The 27426-nt window shown below is 38.4% G+C and overlaps 1 long non-coding RNA gene across 9 annotated transcripts in view; it reads left to right on the plus strand.

Moving 5' to 3' along the window:
* Nucleotides 1-2952: 2952 nt before the first annotated feature.
* LOC117979712 (uncharacterized) overlaps nucleotides 2953-27426 on the plus strand; it is a 63758-nt gene continuing 39284 nt past the window's right edge. For 6 of the 9 annotated variants that reach the window (XR_004670621.2, XR_008624783.1, XR_004670625.2 and 3 more), the window contains exons 1-2: nucleotides 2953-3290; nucleotides 15905-16034. This is a non-coding gene — a long non-coding RNA (uncharacterized LOC117979712). Of the gene's footprint in view, nucleotides 3291-4896; nucleotides 4940-15904; nucleotides 16035-26096; nucleotides 26317-27426 lie in introns of all 9 variants that reach the window. The other 3 variants (XR_008624778.1, XR_008624779.1, XR_008624782.1) reach the window with 3 other exon arrangements.

The raw sequence follows: 27426 nt of genomic DNA on the forward strand, positions 1-27426 counted from the left end.
CTCTCTAACCCTCTATATCCAATATGACTACCTGAGATCTCCATCTCCTCAATTTCTCTTCAATCTATCTTTTCTTTCCATCTATACACCCAATATAGATTATGATGATTAATAAGATTATTATGATCTCTTGCCTTGACTCCTCAGTAGCTATTTGGTAGCTTCAGTTGTTATCCAGAAATCTCAGTACCGCCTTTGATTCATGATTTATACTGTTTTCTGACTTATCTTTTAAAAATAAAAATCTGATTATGTCACACTTCTGCTTAACATTGTTCCAGATTTAAACTGTATGGATTTGCTTACAAAACACTTCAGGATGTAACTCTGTTGTACATTTCAAAACTCTATTCTGAGCACTCCCCATGGCATGCCCTTTTCTACTTGTGGCTGGCTTTCATATTTCCTAAACGCCCTCTTTGTCTATGTATGCTTTTTTTTTTTACCATTTGAAGTTTCTACCCCATTGTTCTATCCAATTCCAACTCATGATTTAACATTTTCCCTCACATAACTTCTCCTCTGATACCTTCTTTAAAATCTTTACATCTCAAAGTCAAAGAAGGGACTCTCTCTCCTTCCACCATGGCAGTTTTCTTACATATCTCTATTATAGCATTGATCACACTGACTTGCAGTTATTTCTTGCTAAGCCTGTCTCCACTACTATTCCTGCTATTAAGTAACATGAAAAGGCTTGGGGAATCGTTCAAAATGTTGATATCTTCCTCTTATTCTTTCAGGAAGAAATGTTTTTCCTTGTTCTTTTCTTATTTTCTGCCTGTGCATTCTTTATCTTGAGTGTTTGGATGTCCCAGCTTCCCTTGGAAGCCAAACAAGATCAAATCCAGCAGTAACTTCCTGGTTAGTGAACACATTGATGTATTCAGAGGGTGGCATACCCAGAGAACACATGGAAATTCAGTTCCCCCAGCATCCCCCATAACTTGTCCTATGTATCTCTTCCATCGGGCTGTTCCTGAGTTGTATCTTTACAATACACCAGTAAGGAAAGTTTCTCCACTTAAAGTTGACAGCAAGTTGAGAAGGCTATGAAAGCTAGTCTGCTTTGGTCAAGATGATTGCTCTGGGTTTCTTGCATCACAAAGACAACTTCTGCTTCCAGTCAAGATGAAGTAACAGAGACCTGATTTACCCCTGTCTTAGTCTGTTTGTGCTGCTACAACAAAATATCTTAGACTGGGTAATTTACAAAGAACAAGAATTTATTTCTTACGGTTTTGAAGGCTTGGAAGTCACTGACATCTGGTGTCTGATGAGGGCCTTCTTGCTGTATCCTCACATGGCAGAAGTGCAGAAGAGCAATTTAGCAACCTTGCCGAATACTACATGAAGTCTCTTTAAAAAGAGCCCAATTCCATTAGTGAGAGAGCAGCCCTCATAGTCTAATCACCTCTGAAAGGCTCTGCCTCTATCATATTGGCAAAACTTGCATTTTGGAGGGGACACACTCAAAACATAACACCCTCCCACATTAAACAACTGTAAAACTGGACCAAATACAAGAAGAAATGACACTCAAGACAATGACACTAAGCAACTAAGGACTGTGATCCCCGAGAGATGAGAAACAAATGAAAATTTTTTGTTTGTTTTCTCTGGGGACATTGATCTGAAAAACCTAGCTCACCATTACAGAGAATACTCTACCCACAACCACCCCAACTCTTTGAGAAGAAAATGGAACATATGTAAACCCACCAGAGCCTAAGAAAAACATTAAAAGGTGAAAAAAGAATTTCACTCTCCTGGAGGCCACATGGCGGGCCCTTCAGAATGTATAGTATGGCATTGTGGAGAGCAGAGGACACAAAACCAAAGGTATCACAAAGGTGGGCCCAGGAGGGTATGTATGAAGTGATGGCAAAGAAATTGAGAGGCTCCTGTGAGTTTCTGAGTGCAAGAGAATTTTAAGTAATGAAAATTTTATGTAAGAGCTACTATGTACTAGTATTCCATTAAATGTTTGGGAGAATCAAGAGTAAAATTTTTTTTAAAAAGAGAGATCACATCCAGCTTCACCCCTACCCCAAAATTCCCAGGTCGCTGAGGCCTTCTGCAATGCCCCAACATGTGCCTTTGTGTCATGCAGGCCCAGAACTGATCTGCTTGGAAAAATGTCATCACTATCTTATCTTCCTCATTCGATACCTCTGACCTTGTGCTAAGGATGGCAACAGAAATCCCAACCATGCTCACATCCATACCTTTGTTTTGGGGAGACTTGAGTTAGTCCAATTATCACTGTACTATGAACTCTGTCTCAGAGATCACTAGTCTTTAAGGATTAAATGTACAAAGGACATTATTTATTGTTGTGCTTGAGATCTCTGTAAATTTGGTTGTCAGCTATATAGTGTTCTGAGGTTCTTTAACATAGGAGAAATGTGTAATGCTCTAATTTATCATCACCCTTACTGATAGCCAAGTAGATGCTATGTTGTCATGTTGATATATTCAGAACATTCAGAGTCATGCAGACCTTTACACTACTCTGCAAAATAGGTATCAGAGCTTCTTGTATTTGCCAGTGCTTTCATAGTCATACATAAATAGCAGTGGATATCAAGGTCCAAAGAAGGACAGTTAGAGTGCCCTGAGACATACTTTATGTTTTTATTAACACCTTAACTCACCCATCTCACATTTATTTCAGGTCCTATACTATATTATTGCGAATATTATTTCTATGCATCAATATATTATAATCATGCATAGACACACACACAGAGGGTTGGTGCATATATTTCCATTGTCCTCCTGAAAAGCCTCAGTTTAATGCATATTATTTCACACTTAAAACATTCAACATCACTAAATTGAAAACAGAAGAAGCAGGGGAGGGAACAGAAGGTGACAAATGAAGAGGAGGAGGGAGAGTGGGAAGGCAACGTGTAGCAGGAGGAGGCAAGGCATATGGGAAAGCAGGGATATGTCAAGTTCATGGAAAATAGCAAGCCAATGTCTGATTGACGACATGCATTTGTTGTGTTCCTCGCGGCACTTCAACTTGAGGGATGCTGTTAAGTGAGAAAGGCAACTGTTTCTCAGTAGCAGAGAGACCTATATCTACCTACAGTAGCCATTGAAATAAAATTACTGACCTGTAAGTGTCATCCTGAAGACTGGAGCACCATGCTGACTTTCTTTTATGTTATCCTTTCTATTCACATTTGGGAGAAAATTCCGTCTTTTCTGTCCCAGGTTCTCTGAAGGTCCGATTCATTCACCTGTAGTTTCTAGAAGCTTCTTGATTATAATCACTATGGGTAAGTACAAAATTCTCATACTCAACTGATAGTAAAACAGTTCAGAGAGCAAATAGCCAGATCTCACCCAGTGCTCACATTTTTAGCACTCTTAGTGGACTTGATGCCTTTTGAATGCCAGACCATATAGTTGTGTGCAAGGAAAAAGCGCTTTGAAATGACACAGACCTGAATGGTAGTTCTGGTTTTGAAATAATGTGAACTTGGAAAAATTACTTAATTTTTGCATGTCTTCATATCCTCCACCAGATTATTGTTAAGGACCAACTGAAATAAGGATGTATTGTCACTAAACCTGGCATAGCAAGTCCTGTAAATGGATGTTACTTATTTCTTTATATCTACATTTGCTGACCATCATGTGGGAATCTCAACTTGGACATTAACTAAATTCCTAAGATTCTGACTTGTCTAGACATATTTGAAGACTTAGGCAGCCTCTGCTAGGCATCATAACCGGTGGCAGTGGTACCTTAGGCAGGAGGCTGTCTCAGTGGAAGTGGTGGCTTCAGTGATATGATAAATTTCAGAAGTAGCTCTCACAGGGAGCTATCACAAGGAAGGGAGAAAGTGAAAGGGTTAGTATTTAAAAAAAAAACTGTGTTGCTAGAAATGGGCAGGCATTATCTATAGGCTAAAAGTAGTTGGAGAAAATTCTGAATCCACTCTGGAGATGTAGCATCAGGGCAGACAAAATATTGTTTTGTGCTATTTATTATAGACCTGGTTTTACCACTAGGTTAAAGCAATCTAGGAGACTCTTCCTGCATGCAAAATTATTGACCCTGGTCAATTTTGCCCATCTGCTGCCTTACCCCAACATGACTGCATATGGACTACTAATGACCTAACATCATAAAAGTCTGAAAGAAAACCAAAAGATTTCCAAATTTCCTGTTGGTTTCTTATTCCAGAAAACATGCCATAACCTTGATCAGAAAATATTTTCTAAATATGTGGATGGTCTGTTATTGTGTGGCTGGGGTGCTTAGGAATTACTATAGTTTTGGAGTAAGAAATTCTAAATATAGTCCTAGGACAATACTTCTGAATTCTCTTTGAAAAGTGAAGTCATAGGAAAGCAGGCCTTGAGTGATGGACAAGATTTGAGTGAGGAGAGAAAAATGGGCAGGGCATTCTGAGTAGAGAAATGAACAAACTCATGCCAGTGGGGATGACTATGACCTGCTCAAGGTTTAAAGACCAGACAGTGAGACTTCAGCTGGAAATGAAGGAGGCAAAAGGAATCTCTATGATATTTCAGTGCTAACAAATTTTTCAGCCTCATATTCTTCATGCAATTAAGCAATATGTGTTTTTGAATGCTAAACAACTTACTTTATATTTGCATCCCCTAAAACAAGCAGTAAGTATTGAGATTATTTTCCGTGAATCCTCCCTCATGTGAAAAGTATAAAGACCTTAGATGCTATTATGGACCCTGTAACCTCTTATTTGTTCTCTATTAACAGAATTTGTGAATTACTGAGAATCCTTTTTGAGACTGTATATAAGAATGTGCTGGTTGGAAAAAAGGGATTTGACAGGTTTCTGCTTTCATCTAACAATTACTTATTTATTTTTTGTACTTGACACTACTTTGAAGGCATTGATGAACAGCCAAAACAGCACCTTGCAAGGATGGTGAGGTATCACTTTTAATTACTCCTCAGCTCTCTCCCTTAATTACCTACTATGTTAGCTGGAATTTATTGCAGAGTAATAATCATGATGTTTTGCATTTACATAGTCCCTTTCTCCAAGGAGTTCAAAGCATTTTACAGATATTACCTCACTATTATTATGAAAATTAAAAATGTTGAAAATACTTCCATGAATAAGGAGAGTATAAAGTAGCTATGTTCACATTTTCCAGATGGAACATTTTCTAAAGATAGTTCACAGTAACAGCCAAAATTGAGGAACCTTTATAATAACCTTTCCCCTTCTACATTTTACGTTTTATTATACATGGTTCCCATGTTTGCTTACTGACTAAAAATATTTTCTCAAATATAAAATGAAAATATCACAAAACATTAAATAATAATCCCACCAGGAGTGCAATATGTTTCCCACCCTAAAATTAACCCTTGCATAGTAGCAAAATATTTTGAAAATGCCAAAGAGGTAATAATTACATTTTTAAGTCCATTGATTGGAAAATACATAATTAGAAAATTGACATATGAATTATGCAGGAATATTTATAATTTCACACATTATCCTAAAAAATACTATCAGATAAGTGAGGGTAGGCTCTAATCAACCTCATTCTATAAATACAAGACTATTATTCACTCAGTCTACATTCAACATGCTTATATCCCTATTGCTTCAGACCTTGTAACCCTATTGCTTCTTAGAGGCCTGTTTCCCCATATTAGAAAAATCTGGTCTAAGTTTCAAAGCCAGTGTTTTCAGGAATCGTTGTTCATATACAAAATAATTATGTTGAATTCAAAAGGAGGAATTGAAGAACATCATTCAGCATTCAAGAGTTCCTCAGTGGTTGGTGAGCTACCCTTCAGGGTTAAAACGACTTATACATTGAAACAATGAAATTTACATGCTTGAGAGGTTTTCTTTCCCCTTATCTTGTCTGTTAGAATTAATAAGTTAGAAGCATTCAGCTCAGAATAGAGGCTTGATTGCATGTCGTTTGCTAAGGATCTGAGACGTGAGGAGACTACAGTTTGAGACTCTTACAGAGTAAGCACCTTTTGGATCTGAAACTGCCTTGCATTGTTTTCCTCTTTACTTCTAATTGTTTGTATTTAAATACATCCTATTGTTTACAAAGATATACTGAAAGTTATAAGGTTTTGATGTCCAGGCTAAAGATGGTAATGAAATCTAAGTACTTGGTTTCTAATTTTTGTTATTTGAGTAGTAAATTATGGCACACAAAATAAAAAAGCATTTAGGACTATCTTCTTTAGAATTTTGTTTAGTGGTCTTCACTTTCTAGTTGTTATAGATAATCCTAGAAAACAAGCCAAGTTTGGAAAAGGCAATGGAATTTTGATTATGAGGCATTTATTCTTTATTCTAGTTTAGCTTTTACCTTGTATTGCTTTGAAATGCAATTAGAATTACCATAGACAACAAAAATGAATTTGTGTGGCATCTTTCTTTTAAGGAAATTTAGAGATAAAAAGCAGTATTTTGTTTATTGGGTAGGATATTGAGAAGGAAATCCTAAATCAGTGATTGCCTCTGAATCAGTTACTTGATTATATGAATTATCTCTTATGACTTCTCCACTTACAGAATGAGGTTAGTTATAGCTACCCTCACTTATCTATAGGATATTTTAAGAGAATGGATGGAATAATAAAAATACTAGTTTATCTAAAGTGAAGTATTTAAAATACAAATTATTTTAGCATAAGAATATACTAAATTTACTCTATACTACATAGTACTAAAATGTATAGGAATGTACTATGGGAGAAGAAATTATTTAAAAGTAAGAGCATTTACTGTAAAAGAAAAATCCTCAGAATTGGATAGAAAGAGAGTAAGTAGATAGGGATGGAGGGAGAAATAGGAGGGATATGATGATTCCAAGAAGAAAAAGAGTTTAAAATCTCTGCTTTGTTGTTTAATTGGAGAGAACTCTGATATTGGGTTTGGGCTTTGAGAATGACAGGGAATAACAGATAGAGAGGCAACCAGGTATCTGTGTGGCCTGTGGAATTCTGAAGGGAGCAGAGAAACAGTACTGGTATTTAAAGTGAACATCTTTTTTTTTTTTTTTTTTAAGTGAACATCTCTAAAGTTGAAGCTATTGGCTGCCCCATAAAATAGCTTCTGCTTGGTTGCTTCTCCTGTCATTCAATGAGATGATTCTTCTACTCTTAAGGCCAGATGTGAAAGTTATAGTTATTCTCTTTTCTTCTTCCTTCACATCTAACAAGTCTTCCAATTTTATCAACCTTTTTTCACCACAATGTTGCTTCCAACTCTCTTGCCTTTTAGATAGTGAAAGTAGACAGACAAATTCCAGGCAGAAAAAGGTGATTCCCCAGTAAGGCTTGACCTTCAACCTGTGGACTGAACTGCCAATTCCAGATAGAGTCTAAAACTGGAGTGAGAACTATCCCCATCTTACCCACTCTCTCTCAGTTGGTTCCTTCTGGATGACGTCTTTTAACCATCAAATGGTGCTTTTTCCAAGACCACCCATGGACCAATCAGCACATAATCCTCCATTCAAAGCCCATAAAAACCCCAGACTCAGCTTCAGAGATGGCTACCCACTTCAGGTCCCCTCTCATTGTCAAGAGCTTTTCTGTTGATCAATAAAATTCTACTCTGCCTTGCTTACTCTAAAGTGTCTGCAAACCTCATTCCTCTTGGTTGCAGGACCAAAACCCAAAACCTTCCAAATGGTGGGAGTGAAAAGAGCTATAACACTCTCTCTCACTGAATTACAGGAGTGAAAAAAGCCACTGGCTGCTGCTCCTTTCTGCCTGATGAACAAAAGGGCTTGTAACACCCTTTCCCACTTGCTGAACTACAGGAGTAGAAAAGCTGCTGGACACCACTCCCTTTCACTCACCAAACTATGGGAATAAAAAGCAGTGACATTTTCATCCTCAATGCCACCACTATGACCTGGTACTCCTCATCTTGCAACAGGTCTCCAGGGCTCTGTTTTTTTCCTACTTCTGATACAGACAACATACAACAGATCAATCACTCCCCTTAAAGAATTAATTTCATGAGTTCAGCTTCTCCTTAGAAATCTTTAATGAATCCTCAGTTGCTACCAAATGACCCTTTAGTCTACTTTGCTTGAAATTGCTAAAATCTTGTCTGAAGCTACTTTTTCAAATTTACCATTTCTTAACATGTGTACTGTACTCTAATCAGATTGACTTCACACAATCTCCATTATATTCTGTACTTAATCTTTACTCAGAGGCTTTATTCCAGCTATTGTCTCCATCTGGAATTTTCTCAACTCTCTAATGTTATCTCCAATTCAGTCAGTCCTTCAAGTTTCTCCTTAAATTCTGACATTGGTGTGCTGGATCCTGAATTGAGTATCCACATCTTTCCCCAACTCTGTATTCAGTGACATCTCATTAGTACCTTGAAATCAGCCATGGTGGGAATATTTGCACAATAGCAATTGGCAAACAATAAAAAAATCAGTCCTTCCTCCCTGACCAGAACCAGTTTTTAAATGAGCACACCACTGCTATTGCCTTAATCTTCTTTGACAGTTCACACAAACTTACTTTTTTTTTTTTTTTTGAGATGGAGTCTCGCTCTGTCGCCCAGGCTGGAGAGTGCAGTGGTGCAATCTTGGCTCACTGCAAGCTCCGCCTCCCAGGTTGATGCCATTCTCCTGCCTCAGCCTCCCGAGTAGCTGGGACTACAGGCACCTGCCATCATGCCTGGCTAATTTTTTTTTTTGTAGTTTTTAGTAAAGACGGGGTTTCACTGTGTTAGCCAGGGTGGTCTCGATCTTCTGACCTCATGATCCGCCCACCTCGGCCTCCCAAAGTGCTGGGATTACAGGTGTGAGCCACCGCGCCCGGCCACAAACTTACTTTTTATATCATGCATTTGTGTACTTCTTTGTGTACTAAAATAAATATTTTTAAAAACATTGTCTAACTCACTATTTGACTTTACAACCTGATTGTCTTCTGAAGTTCACTGGCCAAGTCCTGTATTTTCTTGTTATCCTTCTCAATCTGGAGAAAAATGCTTACTGAACGAAAACTGAGGCATTCAGTATACAACTCTTTTGATTTTCTGGCTTTGAAGATTATTTGAAAATTCAGAAATGATGTCAATATTTTCTCTCTTTCTATGCATCCACTGCCTAGTGTAATGTCTCACTGATCCTATGCACCCAAAACTTTTTATTTGAATCATCTCTGTATGCTTGTGGTGGGTGGTAAATAATACGAAGTTTTTTTTATATGTCAATGAAGAGACATACTAAGGCTCTTTGGTTTTAATTTACATTTTACTCCAAATATAAACCTAATTGAATTGATTCTTCTACTCTAAGGTCAGATGTGAGAGTTAATAATCTTAGAATTTTAACACAGTATCTTTGATGTTGATTAGAATCTGTGAGTGTCCATAGATATAATTGGAATGCCAAGATACGAGTAAAAGTTCCAACTAGCTAACATGTATTGGGTGTTTACTATGTGCCAAACACTAACTTTTAAAATATATTTTCTCATTTAATCCTAATATGAACTTTCTGAGGTGGTTACCATTAATGCAGTCATTTTACAAATGAACAAATTGGCTCTGGCACAGTTACATGTCTATACTCAATGGCACCATGGAGTGACTCCAAACCATTATGATTCTATAACAGTCACCTTAATGACTTTACACCTTAATTCCACATACAAGCAGCACTCTAATGTTAGGACTGTGTTACATTTTTAATGTTTGCCTGTGCCACGTCAGGAAAACTAATAATTAGACTTTGAATTTTTCCAGCCAGTCTCTTAACGCTTGTTTTAATGAGTGAAGTTTTATTTTCAGGCCACTCTACCATTTTATTTTAAAAAGAAAAATTGTTGTTGATTAAGACATCATTTAGGAGCTTGTAAAAATGACTCTTTAGTGAGGGCTTACTTTGTGCCTAATGCTATTCCAGATAGTCTGGGAATTAAAAGGGAGTGGAGAGAAAGATTCTCTATCTTTCTTCAAAGTCCTATAAAATAGGACAAATGGCAATGAATACACATGGGACAAATAGAAAACATTTAGATGATAATTTCTATGATACTAACTGAAAGAATTTAAAAGTTAGGAAATGTCAGCAAAGGTTGAAAATTGGTACAATTTTAAGGAAGAAGTGGGAGTGGAAGCTTGAAGGTTGGTTTTGAATAGGGGCAGATGAGAGGTATAGTAAGGAGGAAAAAACAGTAAGTAAATGTACTGAGGCAGAAAATAACATGAAATATTGGAGATGATCATTTTGGAGGCTCTGAAATCTCTGAATATTGAGTTTTAATCTCATCAACTCTCAATATCATTGGTACAAAGCATAGAACTTCAAGGTCATGACTTAATTTATCCAGAACAGCTGCCTTGCTGACAAGGAAAGCCAAATTAAATGCAGTGTTCACATTTTTATTTTGTTACACCCGGAGGCACCCAGCTACTCATAGCATCCATTTTCCTCTCCCTGCTCCTTGATCTTTCTCCATGGTGCCTGGCAACAACAGGAAGCACTGGAGCTTTCAGCTGGGAGACTGCACTGCAGGCTTGAGAATGTTATTTTTGAACCTGTTCTTGTCCCTTTTTTTGCAAACTCAATTCATTACCTTGGGGTCTGTGATCTCACACCAGAGAGACAGTCATTGTCTCCACAATGTTTTTAGTCATTTTCCCGTGTGATTCAGCGGGCGCCTAACTACCCTTCTGATGTCCTCGCATTTGTCTTGTTTTGCCTCTTTGACAACTGTCCCAAGTTCATGCTCAGACTTGGTTAAATGCAGTAAGTGCTTCTCTACCCAGCCTATGCAGTTTTTTCTGTTTCTGGCACATTATTGGGTAAACAAATGTCCTAATCTAATTTACAGTGACAGGCTTTTATTACAGTGTTCCTGTCTTGGAGCCAAAATAGAAGCACATGTCCCAATCAAGAAAGGGTTGTTTTCTTGTCTAGAAACTTCCCAAATGATTTGCTTATTCAGAGACCTCCTACTTTTTTCCTCCTTGACCTCCTTGGCTGCCTGCAGCTTTTTTTCAGATCAGTGAGTTGTCTTTCTTATTAGCACTGTGAGAGACTGGAAGAAGAATACAGCAATAATTTGTCCTCCTTCCCCTCATTTACAAGCATTTCTCTTTCTTTTCTGGTGAATTTAATTCCTCCAGTAAGCCGGCCACACTCTTTTCTATGTTTCTGCTTTCCTCTCTTTCATCTTTCTCTTGGATAATAACTGCTTATCAGCCTCGGGTTGCATTTTCTCCCATTTCCAATACTGAATTTGTCTGGATAATAAAACTGAGTCAATATCTTCAAAACTTTTATCCTAAGAGATAAGTTTATTCATGTTTAACACACTCTCAAGATTCTTCATGATAGAGATTTCCGCTATATGCCAGATATAGCAGGTTCTTTTGTTCCGAGTGAGGCTTTCCAATCCTAGTTCATAGCAGCTAGATGTTGGGATAGATTTCCTTATGTGTGAAACCTGTGTCACCCTTACAAAGCTTACAGCAAACTTCGCAGTTGCTGCTTTACTCACTCTTGAATAATTCTTCCCTAGACAACCACTTCCTGAGTCCCTGGGAGATTAATCATATGACCCTCCATTTCTGTATGTCACAGAGACACATACAATGAGACATACAGAGGTGGGTAGACAGGGGTGCATGGATAATTGATTTTTTTTGTCCTCAGCAACAAAATTAGGAACTCCCTTGTAGACTTTTTCGGAGTCTGTGCTGGGTAATTACACTCAGAGAATTCTTCTTCCTTGGGGGACAGTCTGGCAGTGAGTTTGTCTGGTGGAGGTTCATGCTGATTTTACCCTTTGTTACTTTATTTCTTGTATTTCAAGCATAGTCAAAAGTGTATGTAGTCTCTACCTTCATCATTTCTAAACAACAGGACAAATAAGCAGGAACAGAGAGACTTTTATTTTTTTTTTGAGATGGAGTCTCTCTTAGCTGCTCAGGCCAGAGTGCAGGGGTGCCATCTTGGCTCACTGCAGCCACCGTCTTCTGGGTTCAAGCAGTTCTCCCATCTCAACTTCCTGAGTAGCTGGGATTACGTGCACCCACTATCATGCCTGGCTAATTTTTGTATTTTAGTAGAGACAGGATTTCACCATGTTGCCAGGCTGGTCTGAAACTCCTAACCTCAGGTGACCTACCCGTCTCGCCCTCCCAAAGTGCTAGGATTACAGGCGTGAGCCACTGTGCCTGGCTACAGAGAGACCTTTTGATGACTATAAGAATACATTTGTGTGGGTAAGGTATAGTTAGAGTTACTGGCTATAAAAGATATGTTAGAAAAATTAAGAAAAAAAAGATGTGTTAGTGTTTAAAAATGTACCTGGGCTGTGTGTTAATCAGGTGTTGTAAGACATGTATGACATGATTGTCATGAAAGAAGAAATTGTTATACTCACAGATCCCTAGAAACAGGAGGTACAGCACACCATGCAGAGCCATATGCGGAAACAGCAGGGTCAATCAGGGGACAAAGGGAATGAGAGAAAACGTGTGCAAAAGCCTGTTATGTGCTTTTTGTGGGAGGTAATGGGGTGGCAGGGTAAGCAGATTTAGAATTGGCTAGTTTGAATACTGTTTGTTAGGTTCTGGGAAATAGGGGTTGTCCCATTGTCTGGTACCTGGCCCTGGGGTAGGTAGGTAATAGCCCATAGTGTAAGAGCTAGATAAAGGGGGAAGTTGTGAGGTATGTGCTTTGGATTGATTGGTTTCTATATGAAACACATCGTCCCAGGTGAGTCATTCTATCCCTAGGAATTAGTGAACCCTGGAAAAAGCCATCTCTTCTAGTGTCAGCAAGGCCCCAAGATGTCAAAATATCAGAATAAGAAGATATATTTAATGCAGCTGATAAATGTTTTAAAAATGGCTCTTGGGAAAACAGCACCAACAAAACACAATGCAATTTGTAGCACTTACTGAATTCCATAAGTGCTCAAGCAAAGTTATGCACATATGTACCAGGATACATTGCAAGAATATTCTGAGCAGAATTGATTCTGATATCCAAAAACTGTGAAAAAACCATGTATCTGTCAACATTAGAGTAATAAATACATTTTATACATTTATATCATGAAATTGCACACAGTGTGTAAACAAGTGAGCAAATTACAACTCTATGCAGCTACATGGATAAAACATGCAAGTATAATGTTGAAAAAGAAGCAAGGCACAAAATAATGTACTCTAATCAAAATGGACAAAACTAAACTATATTTTTAGGGATGATCATATAAGTGATGATAGTATGAAAAAAGAGATATTATAATAAAAGTTATGGTGCTGGTTATTTCTTGTTGATAGAGAAAGGTATGTTCAAGAAGAGACTCATGTGGACATCTACAGGGCCAGCAGTGTTCCGTGTCTTGACCTGGGTAGTAGATATATAGCCATTTGCTTTATAAATATAAAACACCGAACTCTTCATTTGTGTTTCATGTACGTTTTCTGAATGCGGCATTTCATAATGAGTTATTAAAATTACTTTGGACAGAATTTCTCAATCTACTTTTCTTTGGATGTTATAACTCAATGTATCTGTTCACTGTGAAGAATGTAAACAGAAAAACGGGAACTTTATGTTCAAGGTTAATGAATTCTTTAGAATCATTAACCACCAGGTTTTTAATGCTTTGTTGAATGAGATTACTTAAAAAATGTCATTCTTTCAAACAAGCCAGACTACTAAAGTGGAAAGCAAAGTTTGTTTTGACATTGATTCTTGTGTGTTTTCAATAATGTTTCACCTTTAAGAGTCAGTGTATTAATGCATACACGGGGAATACATCTCTTTGAAGTGCTTTATAGAAGGTGATAGGGTGATATTACCTATTCTCAAGAATACACCAACAAGATTGTCACATAACTGCTCTTTGTTTACATACTGTTTGAGGAAAAAAGGATCCATTAATAAACTAGGTACTGGAATTATTGATGCTATCTCCAGGTGTTATGCTGTTGAAAGAACACAAAATATATGGCCATTTGATTAAATGCATCTAGTGGTCAAGAAAAAAAAATTTGGTTTTCTACTCCCTTGTGTTCATCCCTATGTATTAAATATTTATATTTCTTTGATCTGCTAATGTATGCATCTCTAATGCACCCTCTTTGCTGATCTCAGCATTCCTTTCTATTTATTAAAAGAAAATACAGGTAATGTACTCTTCTCAATCTTAAAATTTTTTAAAGGAAAAAGTTTTCCCTGATTTGTCAATAAGACTTTAAAGAGAACAGTGAAAGTTATAATTATGAAGCTGATTTAGCTGTGCTGTATGTCGAATGGTGAAACAATACAGCTTTCCTTATGTTTTTAACAATTCGAAATCCTCTCTTTTGGTAGTTTGTGAAAATTATATGACAGAGTCACAGATCAGTTATGGAAGGCTCTCTAGGGACAAGGCAATGAATGGCGAGTCAAAGGAAGGGCCTGACACAAGGCTACAGAATTAACAGTTGGATTCAACTCAGAGAAACCAGGATTCAAATAGAAGACCAAACTTCTTTTCTCAATGCAATCATAAGTTTCCCCTTCCAAGCCAATGCCATCAATACTTGAGGATATTTTTCTAGAACACCTGCTCCTTTTTTTTCCTCAGGTCACAAATCTGTCTTCTTACACTTGTCCACTAAAGTTGAATTTGCAACTCTCTAATTTCAGTCTTAGTCCCTTTCTCTGGATAGGATGTGTACAAGGAATAGAGAAGAATAAGAGTTTTGGAGGCCTGAGAAATGATTTTTCATTAGCATAAATATAAGTAACCAGGACAACAGAGGACTCAGCAGCAGATGGCTGATAAGATCTCATCTTGTTCAATATATTCAAAAATGGAATTAATTTTTAATACCACATATTAGCAATCTTCTAATACTTAGGTAATCTCTTTGCAATCCTTTCCAGTAAGCTGATGGAATAAATGGAAATAAGTCAGCCTGATCTAATAGAAAGTGTTTTTTCACCTTTTCCTGGGATAGGCATTTTGGTCTGAATTTTACTGGCATGTACTTATAAGACACTCGATAACTGTTAGCTCTATTAGGATATGGCTGAGTGAATGGATCATGGTATAGTGGGAGAAAGTGCTGGACTGGAAGTCAGAGAAACTGAAATCTGGTTCTTGGCATGAGCATAAATAAATCATTGATTGTCTTAGTTTCAGTTTATTCATTTGCGTAATAAACAAATAAATGAATCTGATGATTTCTGAGATGCTTTTAGCTAGCTCTGTGTTTCTCAGACTCTGTGAATGGTGAGTACCACTTAGTATCTTCAACTCTTTGAGTGAAAAGACGGAGTGTTGCTCTCTCGCCCATGCTGGAGTGCAATGGCGTGATCTCGGCTAACTGTAACCTCTGCCTCCCAGGTTCAAGTGATTCTCCTGCCTCAGCCTCCCGACTAGCTGGGATTACAGGCACTCACCACCAGGCCCGGCTAATTTTTGTATTTTTAGTAAAGACAGGGTTTCACCATGTTGGCCAAGCTGGTCTTGAACTCCTGACCTCAGATGATCTGCCACCTCGGCCTTCCAAAGTGCTGGGATTACAGGTGTGAGCCACCATGCCCGGCTGAAATAACTGTATTTTAATTTAATGATTGAAATAGAGTATTTTCTTCGATATCCAAAAGTCAGTTACCTGACATTTTTCTCCTACATAATAATAACAGGTACAATTTATGGGGCCATTAGTGTGTTTCAGGTGCTATATTGAGTACTCTACAAAGACGCTCTCATTTAATCCTTAATTAATTAATCATTATCATAATGATTTTATAGATGATAGAACTTAGACTTTAAGAGTTTGAGTAATTTGACCAAGGCCCAGGCTTGCTTGTGATTTGTAAGATGTGACTTCAAGTCTTTTCTGTATTACTCCAGAAGCCATGCTCTTAATTACTGAATCTGAGTGCAACCTGATATAACACAAGATTACCAGGGGAAAATCGCTGGATCAAGACAGGATGGTCTAAAATGGCTGCAACCTTTAAAACACTGTTTTATTTCAAAGGTAATATATAGTCATTTCTTTTTGTGTACAATTACAACAATACATGGCAAAACATGATATTTCTTCTTTCCCCCTGCTTCCATTCCCACTCCCCTCCTCAAAAGTATAATCACCATCTATAGTGTATAGGTTGGTATTGGTGGTAGTGACTGAAAGAAAACACAAGGGGCCCTCTGAGGTGACAGCGATGTTCTGATTTTTGACCTGAGTGCTGATTGTCCAGATATGTTCATTTTGTGAAAGTATATCAGGCTATTCAATCCCGGTTTGTACGCTTTTCTGTATGTACCTAATATATTTTTTAAAAAGCTTATCAAAGAAAATGAATACCATGATACACAAGCATATCATACTGTTAGTCATCTCATCCCAACTTTCCCAATGGGAAAAGCTATGTAAAAATCAGGTTGCAAAACCACTTTCTTTCTTTATTCTTTGAGGATTGCCAATACCACATTGTAATTTCTAGAACCCACTTAAGTTATCTATTGGAAGTCTTCTACATATTTGGCAAGCTCTATACAGTGTATTTCTCCACATGAGGCTGCCCATGGTTTCAGATGAATACCTAACTCAAATTATGCTTAATGTTTAATTTCAATTGAACCAAACGTCAAATTTTCACAATGGGTCTTGTCAAAGGGGAATACCCTTTCCCTATTCATCTGACTTCTATGAACAAGGATTTCATTTAAAGAAGCCCTATTCTACTCCATGAAACTCTTAGTGGCAAATTTTGGTATATGTAGTCTACCTTCTACTCACATGTCTTTTAGGATGATGACATACCTGCCAAGAGCACCTCCTCACAGTTACTCTAGGCCATGGAGATAGTCATTATTTTTGCTCTCCAACATCCCATTCTCTGGGCACATGAAAGGCTTAATTTACTGGTGGGACAATTTTATTAGTTCTGGCCACTGGATTGAGATTGAAAGTGATGTGATTCACTTCTGGAGCAGAGCACATGATTGCCAAAAAGAGAGACTTTCCAAAACCCCGTTTATCTTTCTGTAATAGCACCGAGCCAGGTTTGAGATGGTTGTTGCTCCTTCAGACTGGTTCCTAGAGAGAAGGGGATGTGGAGCAGAATCCCAGGTGACTCGTGACGGACACATTATACGAGTAAAGAGTAAACCTTTGTGTGTCAAGGCACTGAAATGTTGAGATCCTGTGGTACTGCAGCTGACTGCTGTCAGAATGCAATGAGTTAAACTTAGCATCTGAGGCTATGTCCATGGTCAGGAGGAGAGTTGTTCAGTGCTGCCTGAACCTAGGTGGATAAATCTAATTCTGGAGTTCAAAAACTCCCTTTATGTAAAAGCTATATTCTCTAGTATAATCTTTAGATGTGATAGAGTTTTTTTTTTTTTTTGTCTCATTTACCTTGCTATTTTGCCTAAACAGGCAGAATGTGTAGGGAAGAGAAATATTATTTTCTGGACCTGCTCCCTTATAACTCCATCAGGTTACTGAAGGAGGTCAAATGGCCTTGGAAGGAACTGGAGAGGCAGATGGGGATGAGATCATGCATAACCCTATGGACAATGTTAAGGATTTCAACTTTAATATAAATCCATTAGGAAGTCATGGAAGGCTTTCAGGGAGATGTGTGATAAGATGTACATTTTTCAAGAAGCAGACTGATTAGTGTGTGGAGAATGCATTAGAGGGGTATGAAAATGTATATGGGAGACCATTTAGGAGGACATGGCAGAAAGTCCTGACAGGAAGATAGCTGAATAAACAAAAAGAAATTTTGGGCTGAGTGTGGTGGCTCGTGCCTGTAATCCCACTTTGGGAGGCTGAGGTGGGAGGATAAAGCCCAGGAGTTTGAGACCAGCCTGGGCAACATGGTGAAACCTCATCTCTACAAAAAACAAAAGAAAAAAATAGCCAGGCACGGTGGCGTGCACCTGTAGTCCCAGCTACATGGGAGGCTGAGGCTGGAGGATTGCTTTAGCCTAGGAAGTCAAGGCTGCAGTGAGTCATGATCGTGCCACTGCATTCATGGGCGACAGAGTAAGACTCTCTCTCAAAACAAACAAACAAACAAAAAAAACAGAAAGAAAGAAATTCTGGGATGGTTAAAATGATGAAATATATGTGTACTTCCCTCATGATCTACCTTGATCTGGGGATACATTTTAGAATATTTAGTGGAATTGATGCATGGCATAACCTTTAGGCAATACTTCAGAAGCATTAGTCCATCTCTCTCTCATATATGCTTTTGATAAGGATTATACAGAAGAGATTTTGGATTACACTTTTTGGTAACAGCTTTAAGTGCACAAATTCTGTATGTGCTTCAACAATTGATTGATATCTCTTCTGATATTTAACATTAATGAAGACCACATCACCCTTATTCTTCCAAGAATGTCCACAGCCCATTCTACGTCACCTGTTCAGAGCACTGCTGTGTTACAAAGTACCCTAACCACAGCCTTTCCTGTTTTAGAAGGAACTCCTGCCACACAGATTCTTCTGTCACAAGAAGCCTATGACCACGGAAAAAGAAAAAATACCCCAAACTGTTCTTAGAAGAGGAGATCCCTAATCACAGATAAAGTCAGTTTTCCTAAAGGGGTTCCTGACTGGTTGCTCAGGCCGGGAACAGGTGTATAAAATGGCAATTAAAAGGTACCAAATGGCTTGTGGAGGTGATGTTGCATGGGCCTCTGATCTCTATTTGCAACATACAAGTTAGCAAGAAAAGGAGAATCTTCTTTTCCACACAGCACACACATCTGACGCGAAGGTCACGTGATCTCTCACGGATGTGTGCCTGATGAGATTCTGTGCACAAGGCCAAGGTTTTCCTAGGAAGACAATTTGGTCGTATTCCAACACTCACACGGGCAATTGATGCACAAAAGTTATACATCACAGAACACAGGTGTGATTTCAGCCTGGAAAGATTTCAAAGGATAGTTAATAGATCTTCCGTTGGGGCAATTAAAATAATTCTCAATAAGGTATTTCTTAAACATCTACTTTTGTGCTGTATAAATGCCTGGAGACTTCTGATATTAACTAGATACAGAATGTGTACCAGAGGACTAAATTTTATTTTTTATATAGGAAGGCTTAGAAATAATCCCATTAGATATTGGAGAGTCTGTATCCACAAAAAGTGAATTGTGTTTTGGGGTAGCTACTTAAAAAGCTAATAACGTTCAGGTGCGGTTGCTCATGCCTGTAATCCCAGCACTTTGGGAGACCAAGGCGGGTGGATCATGAGGTCAGGAGTTCAAGACCAGCCTGGCCAAGATGGTGAAACCCCGTCTCTACTAAAAATACAAAAATTAGCCAGGCATGGTGGCGGGTGCCTGTAATCCCCGCTACTTGGGAGGCTGAGGCAGAGAATTGCTTGAACCCGGGAGGAGGAGGTTGCAGTGAGCCAAGGTGGTGCCACTGCACTCCAGCCTGGGCGACTGAGCGAGACTCCATCTCTAAAAACAAAACAAAGCTAATAACAGAGTGGAAACCATTGTATGTTGAAGCTGCTCTTATTTTAAAAAATAGAGAAGAGAAAAAAATAGGGTTATCTATATAATGAGTTTCTTCTTTAAGGCAAGCATATGGCTCATTCAGAACTGTTACTGAGTTAAGTTTCACAGTTAAAAAGGGATCTTGAAGTCATCTCTACTTTGCCTCCGCAAATTATCTGAGTGTCCAATAGATGGCGCCCTGATCTTGATGCTGATGGAGGTTTAATGCCTCAGAGTGTAAACCATAGATCTTTATTGAGTTAAAGGAAATTCACTTAGGACTCGTTCATTTAATTATTTCACAAGGTCATTATTGAGTGCCCGCTATGTGATAGGACTGTATTGTGTTTCTTTTCACAGGGTCAGAGATTACTGTAAGGCAAATAAAAGCTTCAATGTACTTCTTCACAAAAGAATACTATATCAGTTTATATTGCTCTACGACAAATCTCTTCAAAGCTCAATGGCTTACAATAACAATGAGTTATTATTTCTTACCATTTGGTAGGTTGTCTAGGTGACTTCTCTTCTGATTTCATCTGGATTCATTCACTCATGTAGCAACATTCAGCTGGAGGGTCTCCTGGGCTGGAAGGTCTGAGATGGCCTAACTTACACATCTGGCGGTTGGTGCTAGCTGTCCTCTGGAGCGCCTATGCTTGCCTCCACAACATGGCTGTCTCCAAGCAGTGCTCCTAGTAGGGGAAGTCAGAGTTGTATGTAAGGCCTATTGCGACCTTCTTAGTTTTGTAAGTTACATTATGTCACTTCTGTCACCTTCTATCGGTCAAAACAAGTCCAAGCCTGGCCCAGATTCAACAGATAGGGAAACAGACTTCAACTTTGGATAGGAAAAGTGATCCATCACATTGCAAAAGGGCACACACACTATGATGGGAGGACCATGTGGTCATATATTTCAATTGATAAAAAACAAGTAGAGAAGTGAACAATAGTGGAATAGCCCTGTCTAGATTCTTTTTTTTTTTTATTTCGAGTTCTAGGGTACATGTGCACAACGTGCAGGTTTGTTACATAGGTATACAGGTGCCATGCTGATTTGCTGTACCCATCAACTCATCATTTACATTAGGTATTTCTCCTAATGCTATCCATCCCCCAGCCCCCACCCCCCGAGAGGCCCTGGGTTGTGATGTTCCCTGCCCTGTGTCCAAGTGTTCTCATTGTTCAATTCCTACCTATGAGTGAGAACATACGGTGTTTGGTTTTCTGTCCTTGTGATAGTTTGGTGAGAATGATTGTTTCCAGCTTCATCCATGTCACTACAAAGGACATGAATTCCTCCTTTTTTATGGCTGCATAGTATTCCATGGTGTATATGTGCCACATTTTCTAAATGCAGTCTATCTTTTATGGACTTTTGGGTTGGTTCCAAGTCTTTGCTGTTGTGAATAGTGCCACAATAAACGTATGTGTGCATATGTCTTTATAGTAGCATGATTTATAATCCTTTGGGTATATACCCAGTAATGGGATCGCTGGGTCAAATGATATTTCCAGATCTAGATCCTTGAGGAATCACCACACTGTCTTCCACAATGGTTGAACTAATTTACACTCCCACCAACAATGTAAAAGCCTTCCTATTTCTCCACATCCTCTCCAGCATCTGTTGTTTCCTGACTTTTTAATGATCACCATTCTAACTGGTGTGAGATGGTATCTCATTGTGGTTTTGATATGCATTTCTCTGATGACCAGTGATAATGAGCATTTTTCATATGTCTGCTGGCTGGATAAATGTCTTCTTTTGAGAAGCGTCTGTTCATATCATTTGCCCACTTTTTGATGGCTTTTTTTTTCTTGTAAATTTGTTTAGGTTCTTTGTAGATTCTGGATATTAGCCTTTTGTCAGATGGGTAGATTGCGAAAATTTTCTTCCATTCTGTAGGTTGCCTGTTCACTCTGATGGTAGTTTCTTTTGCTGTGCAGAAGCTCTTTAGTTTAAGTCTTTAAGCCATCTTGAATTAATTTTTGTATAAGGTGTAAAGAAGGGATCCAGTTTCAGCTTTCTGCATATGACTAGCCAGTTTTCCCAACACCATTTATTAAATAGGGAATCCTTTCCCCACTTCTTGTTTTTGTCAGGTTTGTCTAAGATCAGATGGTTGTAGATGTGTGGTGTTATTTCTTAGGCTTCTGTTCTGTTCTACTGGTTTATATATCTGTTTTGGTACCAGTATCATGCTGTTGTGGTTACTGTAGCCTTGTAGTATAGTTTGAAGTCAGGTGGTGTGATGCTTCCAGCTTTGTTCTTTTTGCTTAGGATTGTCTCGGCTATGCGGGCTCTTTTTTGGTTCCATATGAACTTTAAAGTAGTTTTTTCCGATTCTGTGAAGAAAGTCATTGGCAGCTTGATGGGGATGGCATTGAATCTATAAATTACCTTGGGCAGTATGGCCATTTTCACGATATTGATTCTTCCTATCCATGAGCATGGAATATTCTTCCATTTGTTTGTGCCCTCTTTTATTTCGTTGAGCAGTGGTTTATAGTTCTCCTTGAAGAGGTTCTTCACATCTCTTGTAAGTTTTATTCCTAGGTATTTCATTCTCTTTGTAGCAATTGTGAATGCGAGTTCACTCATGATTTGGCTCTCTGTTTGTCTGTTATTGGTATATAGGAATGCTTGTGATTTTTGCACATTGATTTTGTATCCTGAGACTTTGCTGAAGTTGCTTATCAGCTTAAGGAGATTTTGGGATGAGACGATGGGGTTTTCAAAATATACAATCATGTCATCTACAAACAGGGACAATTTGACTACCTCTTTTCCTAATTGAATACCCTTTATTTCTTTCTCTTGCTTGATTGCCGTGGCCAGAACTTCCAACACTATGTTGAATAGGAGTGGTGAGAGGGCATCCTTGTCTTGTGCTGGCTCAAAGGGTATGCTTCTAGTTTTTGCCCATTCAGTATGTTATTGGCTGTGGGCTTGTCATAAATAGCTCTTACTATTTTGAGATACTTTCCATCAATACCTAGTTTATTGAGAGTTTTTAGCATGAAGGGCTGTTGAATTTTGTCGAAGGCCTTTTCTCCATCTATTGAGATAATCATGTGGTTTTTGTCGTTGGTTCTGTTTATATGATGGATTACGTTTATTGATTTGCAAATGTTGAACCAGACTTGCATCCCAGGGATAAGGCTTACTTGATTATGGTGGATAAGTTTTTTATTTTATTTTTATATTTATTTATTCATTTGTGTATTTTTTGAGACAGAGTCTCGCTCTGTTGCCCAGGCTGGAGAGCAGTGGTGTGATCTCGGGTCATTGCAAGCTCTGCCTCCCAGGTTCACACCATTCTCCTGCCTCAGCCTCCCCGAGTAGCTGGGACTACAGGTGCCCGCCACCATGCCCGGCTAATTTTTTAAATTTTTACTAGAGATGGAGTTTCACCGTGTTAGCCAGGATGGTCTCGATCTCCTGACCTCGTGATCCGCCCGCCTTGGCCTCCCAAGGTGCTGGGATTACAGGCGTGAGCCACCGTGCCTGGCCTGGGTAAGCTTTTTGATGTGCTGCTGGGTTCGGTTTGCCCATATTTTATTGAGGATTTTCGCATCAATGTTCATCAGGGATATTGGTCTTGAATTCTCTTTTTTTGTTGTGTCTCTGCCAGGCTCTGGTATCAGGATGATGCTGGCCTCATAAAATGAGTTAGGGAGGATTCTCTCTTTTTCTATTGATTGGAATAGTTTCAGAAAGAATGGTACCAGCTCCTCTTTGTACCTCTGGTAGAATTTGGCTGTGAATCCATCTGGTCCTGAACTTTTTTTGGTTGTTAAGCTATTAATTATTTCCTGAATTTCAGAGCCTGTTGTGGTCTACTCAGAGATTCAACTTCTTCCTGGTTTAGTCTTGGGAGGGTGTATGTGTCCAGGACTCTATCCATTTCTTCTAGATTTTCTAGTTTATTTGCGTAGAGGTGTTTATAGTATTCTTTTATGGCAGTTTGTATTTCTGTGGGATCGGTGGTGATATCCCCTTTATCATTTTTTATTGCATCTATTTGATTCTTCTCCCTTTTCTTCTTTATTAGTCTTGCTAGTTGTCTATCAATTTTGTTGATCTTTTCAAAAACCCGCTCCTGGATTCATTGATTTTTTGAAGGTTTTTTTTTTGTTTCTCTATCTCCTTCAGGTCTGCTCTGATCTTAGTTATTCTTGCCTTCTGCTAGCTTTTGAATTTGTTTGCTCTTGCTTCTCTAGTTCTTTTAATTGTGATGTTAGGGTATCAATTTTAGATCTTTTCTGCTTTCTCTTGTGGGCATTTTGTGCTATAAATTTCCCTCTACACACTGCTTTAAATGTGTCCCAGAGATTCTGGTGCATTGTGTCTTTGTTCTTATTGGTTTCAAAGAACATCTTTATTTCTGCCTTCATTTCTTTATTTACCCAGTAGTCATTCAGGAGTAGGTTGTTCAGTTTCCAGATAGTTGTGCGGTTTTGAGTGAGTTTCTTAATCATGAGTTCTAATTTGATTGCACTGTGGTCTGAGAGACAGTTTGTTGTGATTTCTGTTCTTCTACATTTGCTGAGGAATGCTTTACTTCCAATTATGTGGTCAATTTTAGAATAAGTGGATGTGGTGCTGAGAGGGATGTATATTCTGTTGATTTCGGGTGGAGAGTTCTGTAGATATCTATTAGGTCCACTTGGTTCAGAGCTGAGTTCAAGTCCTGGATATCCTTGTTAACCTTCTGTCTCATTGATCTGTCTAATGTTGACAGTGGGGTGTTAAATTTTCCCATTATTATTGTGTGGGAGTCTAAGTCTCTCTTTAGGTCTCTAAGGACTTGCTTTGTGAATCTGGGTGCTCCTGTATTGGGTGCATATATATTTAAGGATAATTAGTTCTTCTTGTTGAATTGATCCCTTTACCATTATGTAATTGCCTTCTTTGTCTCTTTTGATCTTTGTTGGTTTAAAGTCTATTTTATCAGAGACTAGGACTGCAACCTCTGCTTTTTTTTTTTTTTTTCCATTTGCTTGGTAGATCTTCCTCCATCCCTTTATTTTGAGCCTATGTGTGTCTCTGCACATGAGATGGGTCTCCTGAATATAGCACACTGATGGGTCTTGATGCTTTATCCAATTTGCCAGTCTGTGCCTTTTAATTGGGGCATTTAGCCCATTTACATTTAAGGTTAATATTGTTATGTGTGAATTTGATCCTGTCATTATGATGTTAGCTGGTTATTTTGCCCATTAATTGATGCAGTTTCTTCATAGCATTGATGGTCTTTACAATTTGGCATATTTTTGCAGTGGCTGGTACTGGTTGTTCCTTTCCATGTTTAGTGCTTCCTTCAGGAGCTCTTGTAAGGAGCCCTGCCTAGATTCTGCAGTCTCCCTCCCTCCCTCCCTCCCTTGCTCCCTCCCAAGATTCTTGCAAGCTTTAAAGAAGCAAAGTAGTATGTGTTTAAGACAAAATGTCTATTAGGCTAATGAAGGCATTGTTTTTGTGGAGAGTAAAGAGTTATATAGATTTGCATTATCTATTACATATACTGAGTAGATCCCTTGATTATTTGCCTTTTCTATTATTCCTAGATACTTATTTTTCTTTAGCAGTTGATGAACTTTGTAAGAGTCTGTTAATTCCTAATCAGTACTTCCCCAGAGGGTAAGATAGAAGTAATGGAATGAGATGGAATGAAGTAGTTAGCTATACTGGCAAGGCAGTGTGATGTAGTTCCAGTATTTGATGGTATTACATGTGACTAGATAATTAACCTTTCCTATAACAGCATTCAATAAGTGCAAAAATATATTTTAGAAGTTACAGGTATTTTTTGGCAAATTGTTTCATTTACTAAGTCTCTACTGTGTACCAAGTCTTTTTCATATGCTATCTCTTAAACATTACAATAATCATGAAAAGTGTCAGTTCCTATTTTACATATGAGAAAATGGAGGCCTGTGGAAGATGAATAAATTTTCCACAGCCAAATATTAAGTATAAGACAGAATCTGAACTTCTAAGTCATATTTAATATCTACTTTCTTTTTCTCTTGGGTCAATGGAACCCCAACTTTGTTGGAGACTGCCATGCATTCAGCCAAAACTACATTTCACCGATTTCTTTGCATAGCTAGTAGAAACTATCTGGCTGCTAAAATGTAGCTAAAGATTATCACATACCGATCCTGGGAAGGGGCCTTCAAAAGGGGACTGACTTGGCTGATATGCACCTCTGTGCCATTGGCTGTTATCTGTTTCCTGTAACAAAGTATGATGACTGGAGCTTCAGAAACCATGATGTAAGCTCAAGTTCATAGCCAGGCTACCAAGATGGTACAGCAGAGACCTGGAAGAGGCATGGGTCCTGGAAGAAGTATAGCTGCTTTATCAGCTCTTATGTGAGAGGAAAATAGCACTTCCATCTTGCTTAAGCCAGAGTTATTTCTCTTGCATAGACAACCCTGTAAGAACCATTAAAGACAACAAAACACACCCTCTCATATTGCTATATTGCTGTGTGCTTCATGTAAAATGAAAATTTATAAAATTAGTCATAAAACTAATAAAATACCATTACAGGTCCAAGAATGTCTATGTATAGCCTCTACCTCAGCAGAAAATGAGAAAAACCTTGTTTGTCTTGAGATGTCTGATCTCCTTGATGATCAGCCCCAGCAAACTTGTACCTTCAAGGTTTACATCCTTCCCATTCTCTGCCTCTGAGAACAAGAGTCCCTTGCCTTGCTTGAACTTGTGGCACTAAGACGCCTGTAATGCTCTGATCTTCAAATCCCACATCGTAAGTCAATGAGTCTTCAAATTTCAGCTGCATAAGAACCATATGGGATGCTTGTGAATTTTTTAAAAATCGTATTTTTAGACCTATCATGGGGATTCTGAATCAGTAGTTCTGTGGCAGGGCCCAGGAATTGCATTTTTAACAAATATTCTGGGCAATTATTAGGCATATGATTCACAGGTTGGCCTTTGAGAAACCCTGTGAAACCTTTCCCCTTAACCAGTGCCTTTTGTTGCTTTATCTGACCCAGACTTGCAATGTGCGGGAAGGAGAGGAAAGAATATTTTGGTGTCTTTTAACAGAGATTGAATGAAGTGTATAGAAGATAGAAAAAAGAAAAAAAAAACAAAACAAAAACTACCCCTGGCTTAAAGAAGACAGGGGTTACAGTTTCCTCTCTCCTAATCCCTGCATGGTACAAATACCAGAGATGATTCCTGAAATTTAGCAAGCTAGGTTAGGATAATATAGCTTCGTTTTCTACTTATTATAGAAATTTTCTCATAAGTGTTAAATTTGTACTAATTGGTATAACTGGCACAAATTGCACCAGATGGATAGGTAAGTCTCCTACTTTTGCAGAGTTCCAAGTTGCCTTTCCTATTCTTAATTATTAAAGATTAATTTTACTTTGCAGAAAACTCACAGAGGATTGCCAATACCTTTCCTCGGAGGACATAATTTAAAACTTTAAAAGATCGAAATTTTAATAAAAATTTGAAAACGTTGCCAATATTTTTACAGAAGCCACTTAATGATTTTAATTCAATGCTGCATATGAAAGGTAGCAATTAAGAGGAAGTAAAACAGGCCACACCTAGAAAGAAAATATGAGTCGATCTGCAAAGTAGCAACATAGGCTGTCTTCTACTTTCCTTTTTTTTTTTCTTTTTTTTCTTTCTTTTTTTTGAGATGGCATCTTGCACTGTCGCCAGGGCTGGAGTGCAATGGCATGGTGATCTTGGCTCACTGCAACCTCTGCCTCCTGGGTTTACACTATTCTCCTGCCTCAGGCTCCCGAGTAGCTGGGATTACAGGTGAACACCACCACACCCAGCTAATTTCTTGTATTTTTAGTAGAGATGGGGTTTCACTATGTTGGCCATGCTG

The sequence above is a fragment of the Pan paniscus genome, chromosome 2 (assembly GCF_029289425.2).
Source record: "Pan paniscus chromosome 2, NHGRI_mPanPan1-v2.0_pri, whole genome shotgun sequence".
Taxonomy (NCBI): Eukaryota; Metazoa; Chordata; class Mammalia; order Primates; family Hominidae; genus Pan; species Pan paniscus.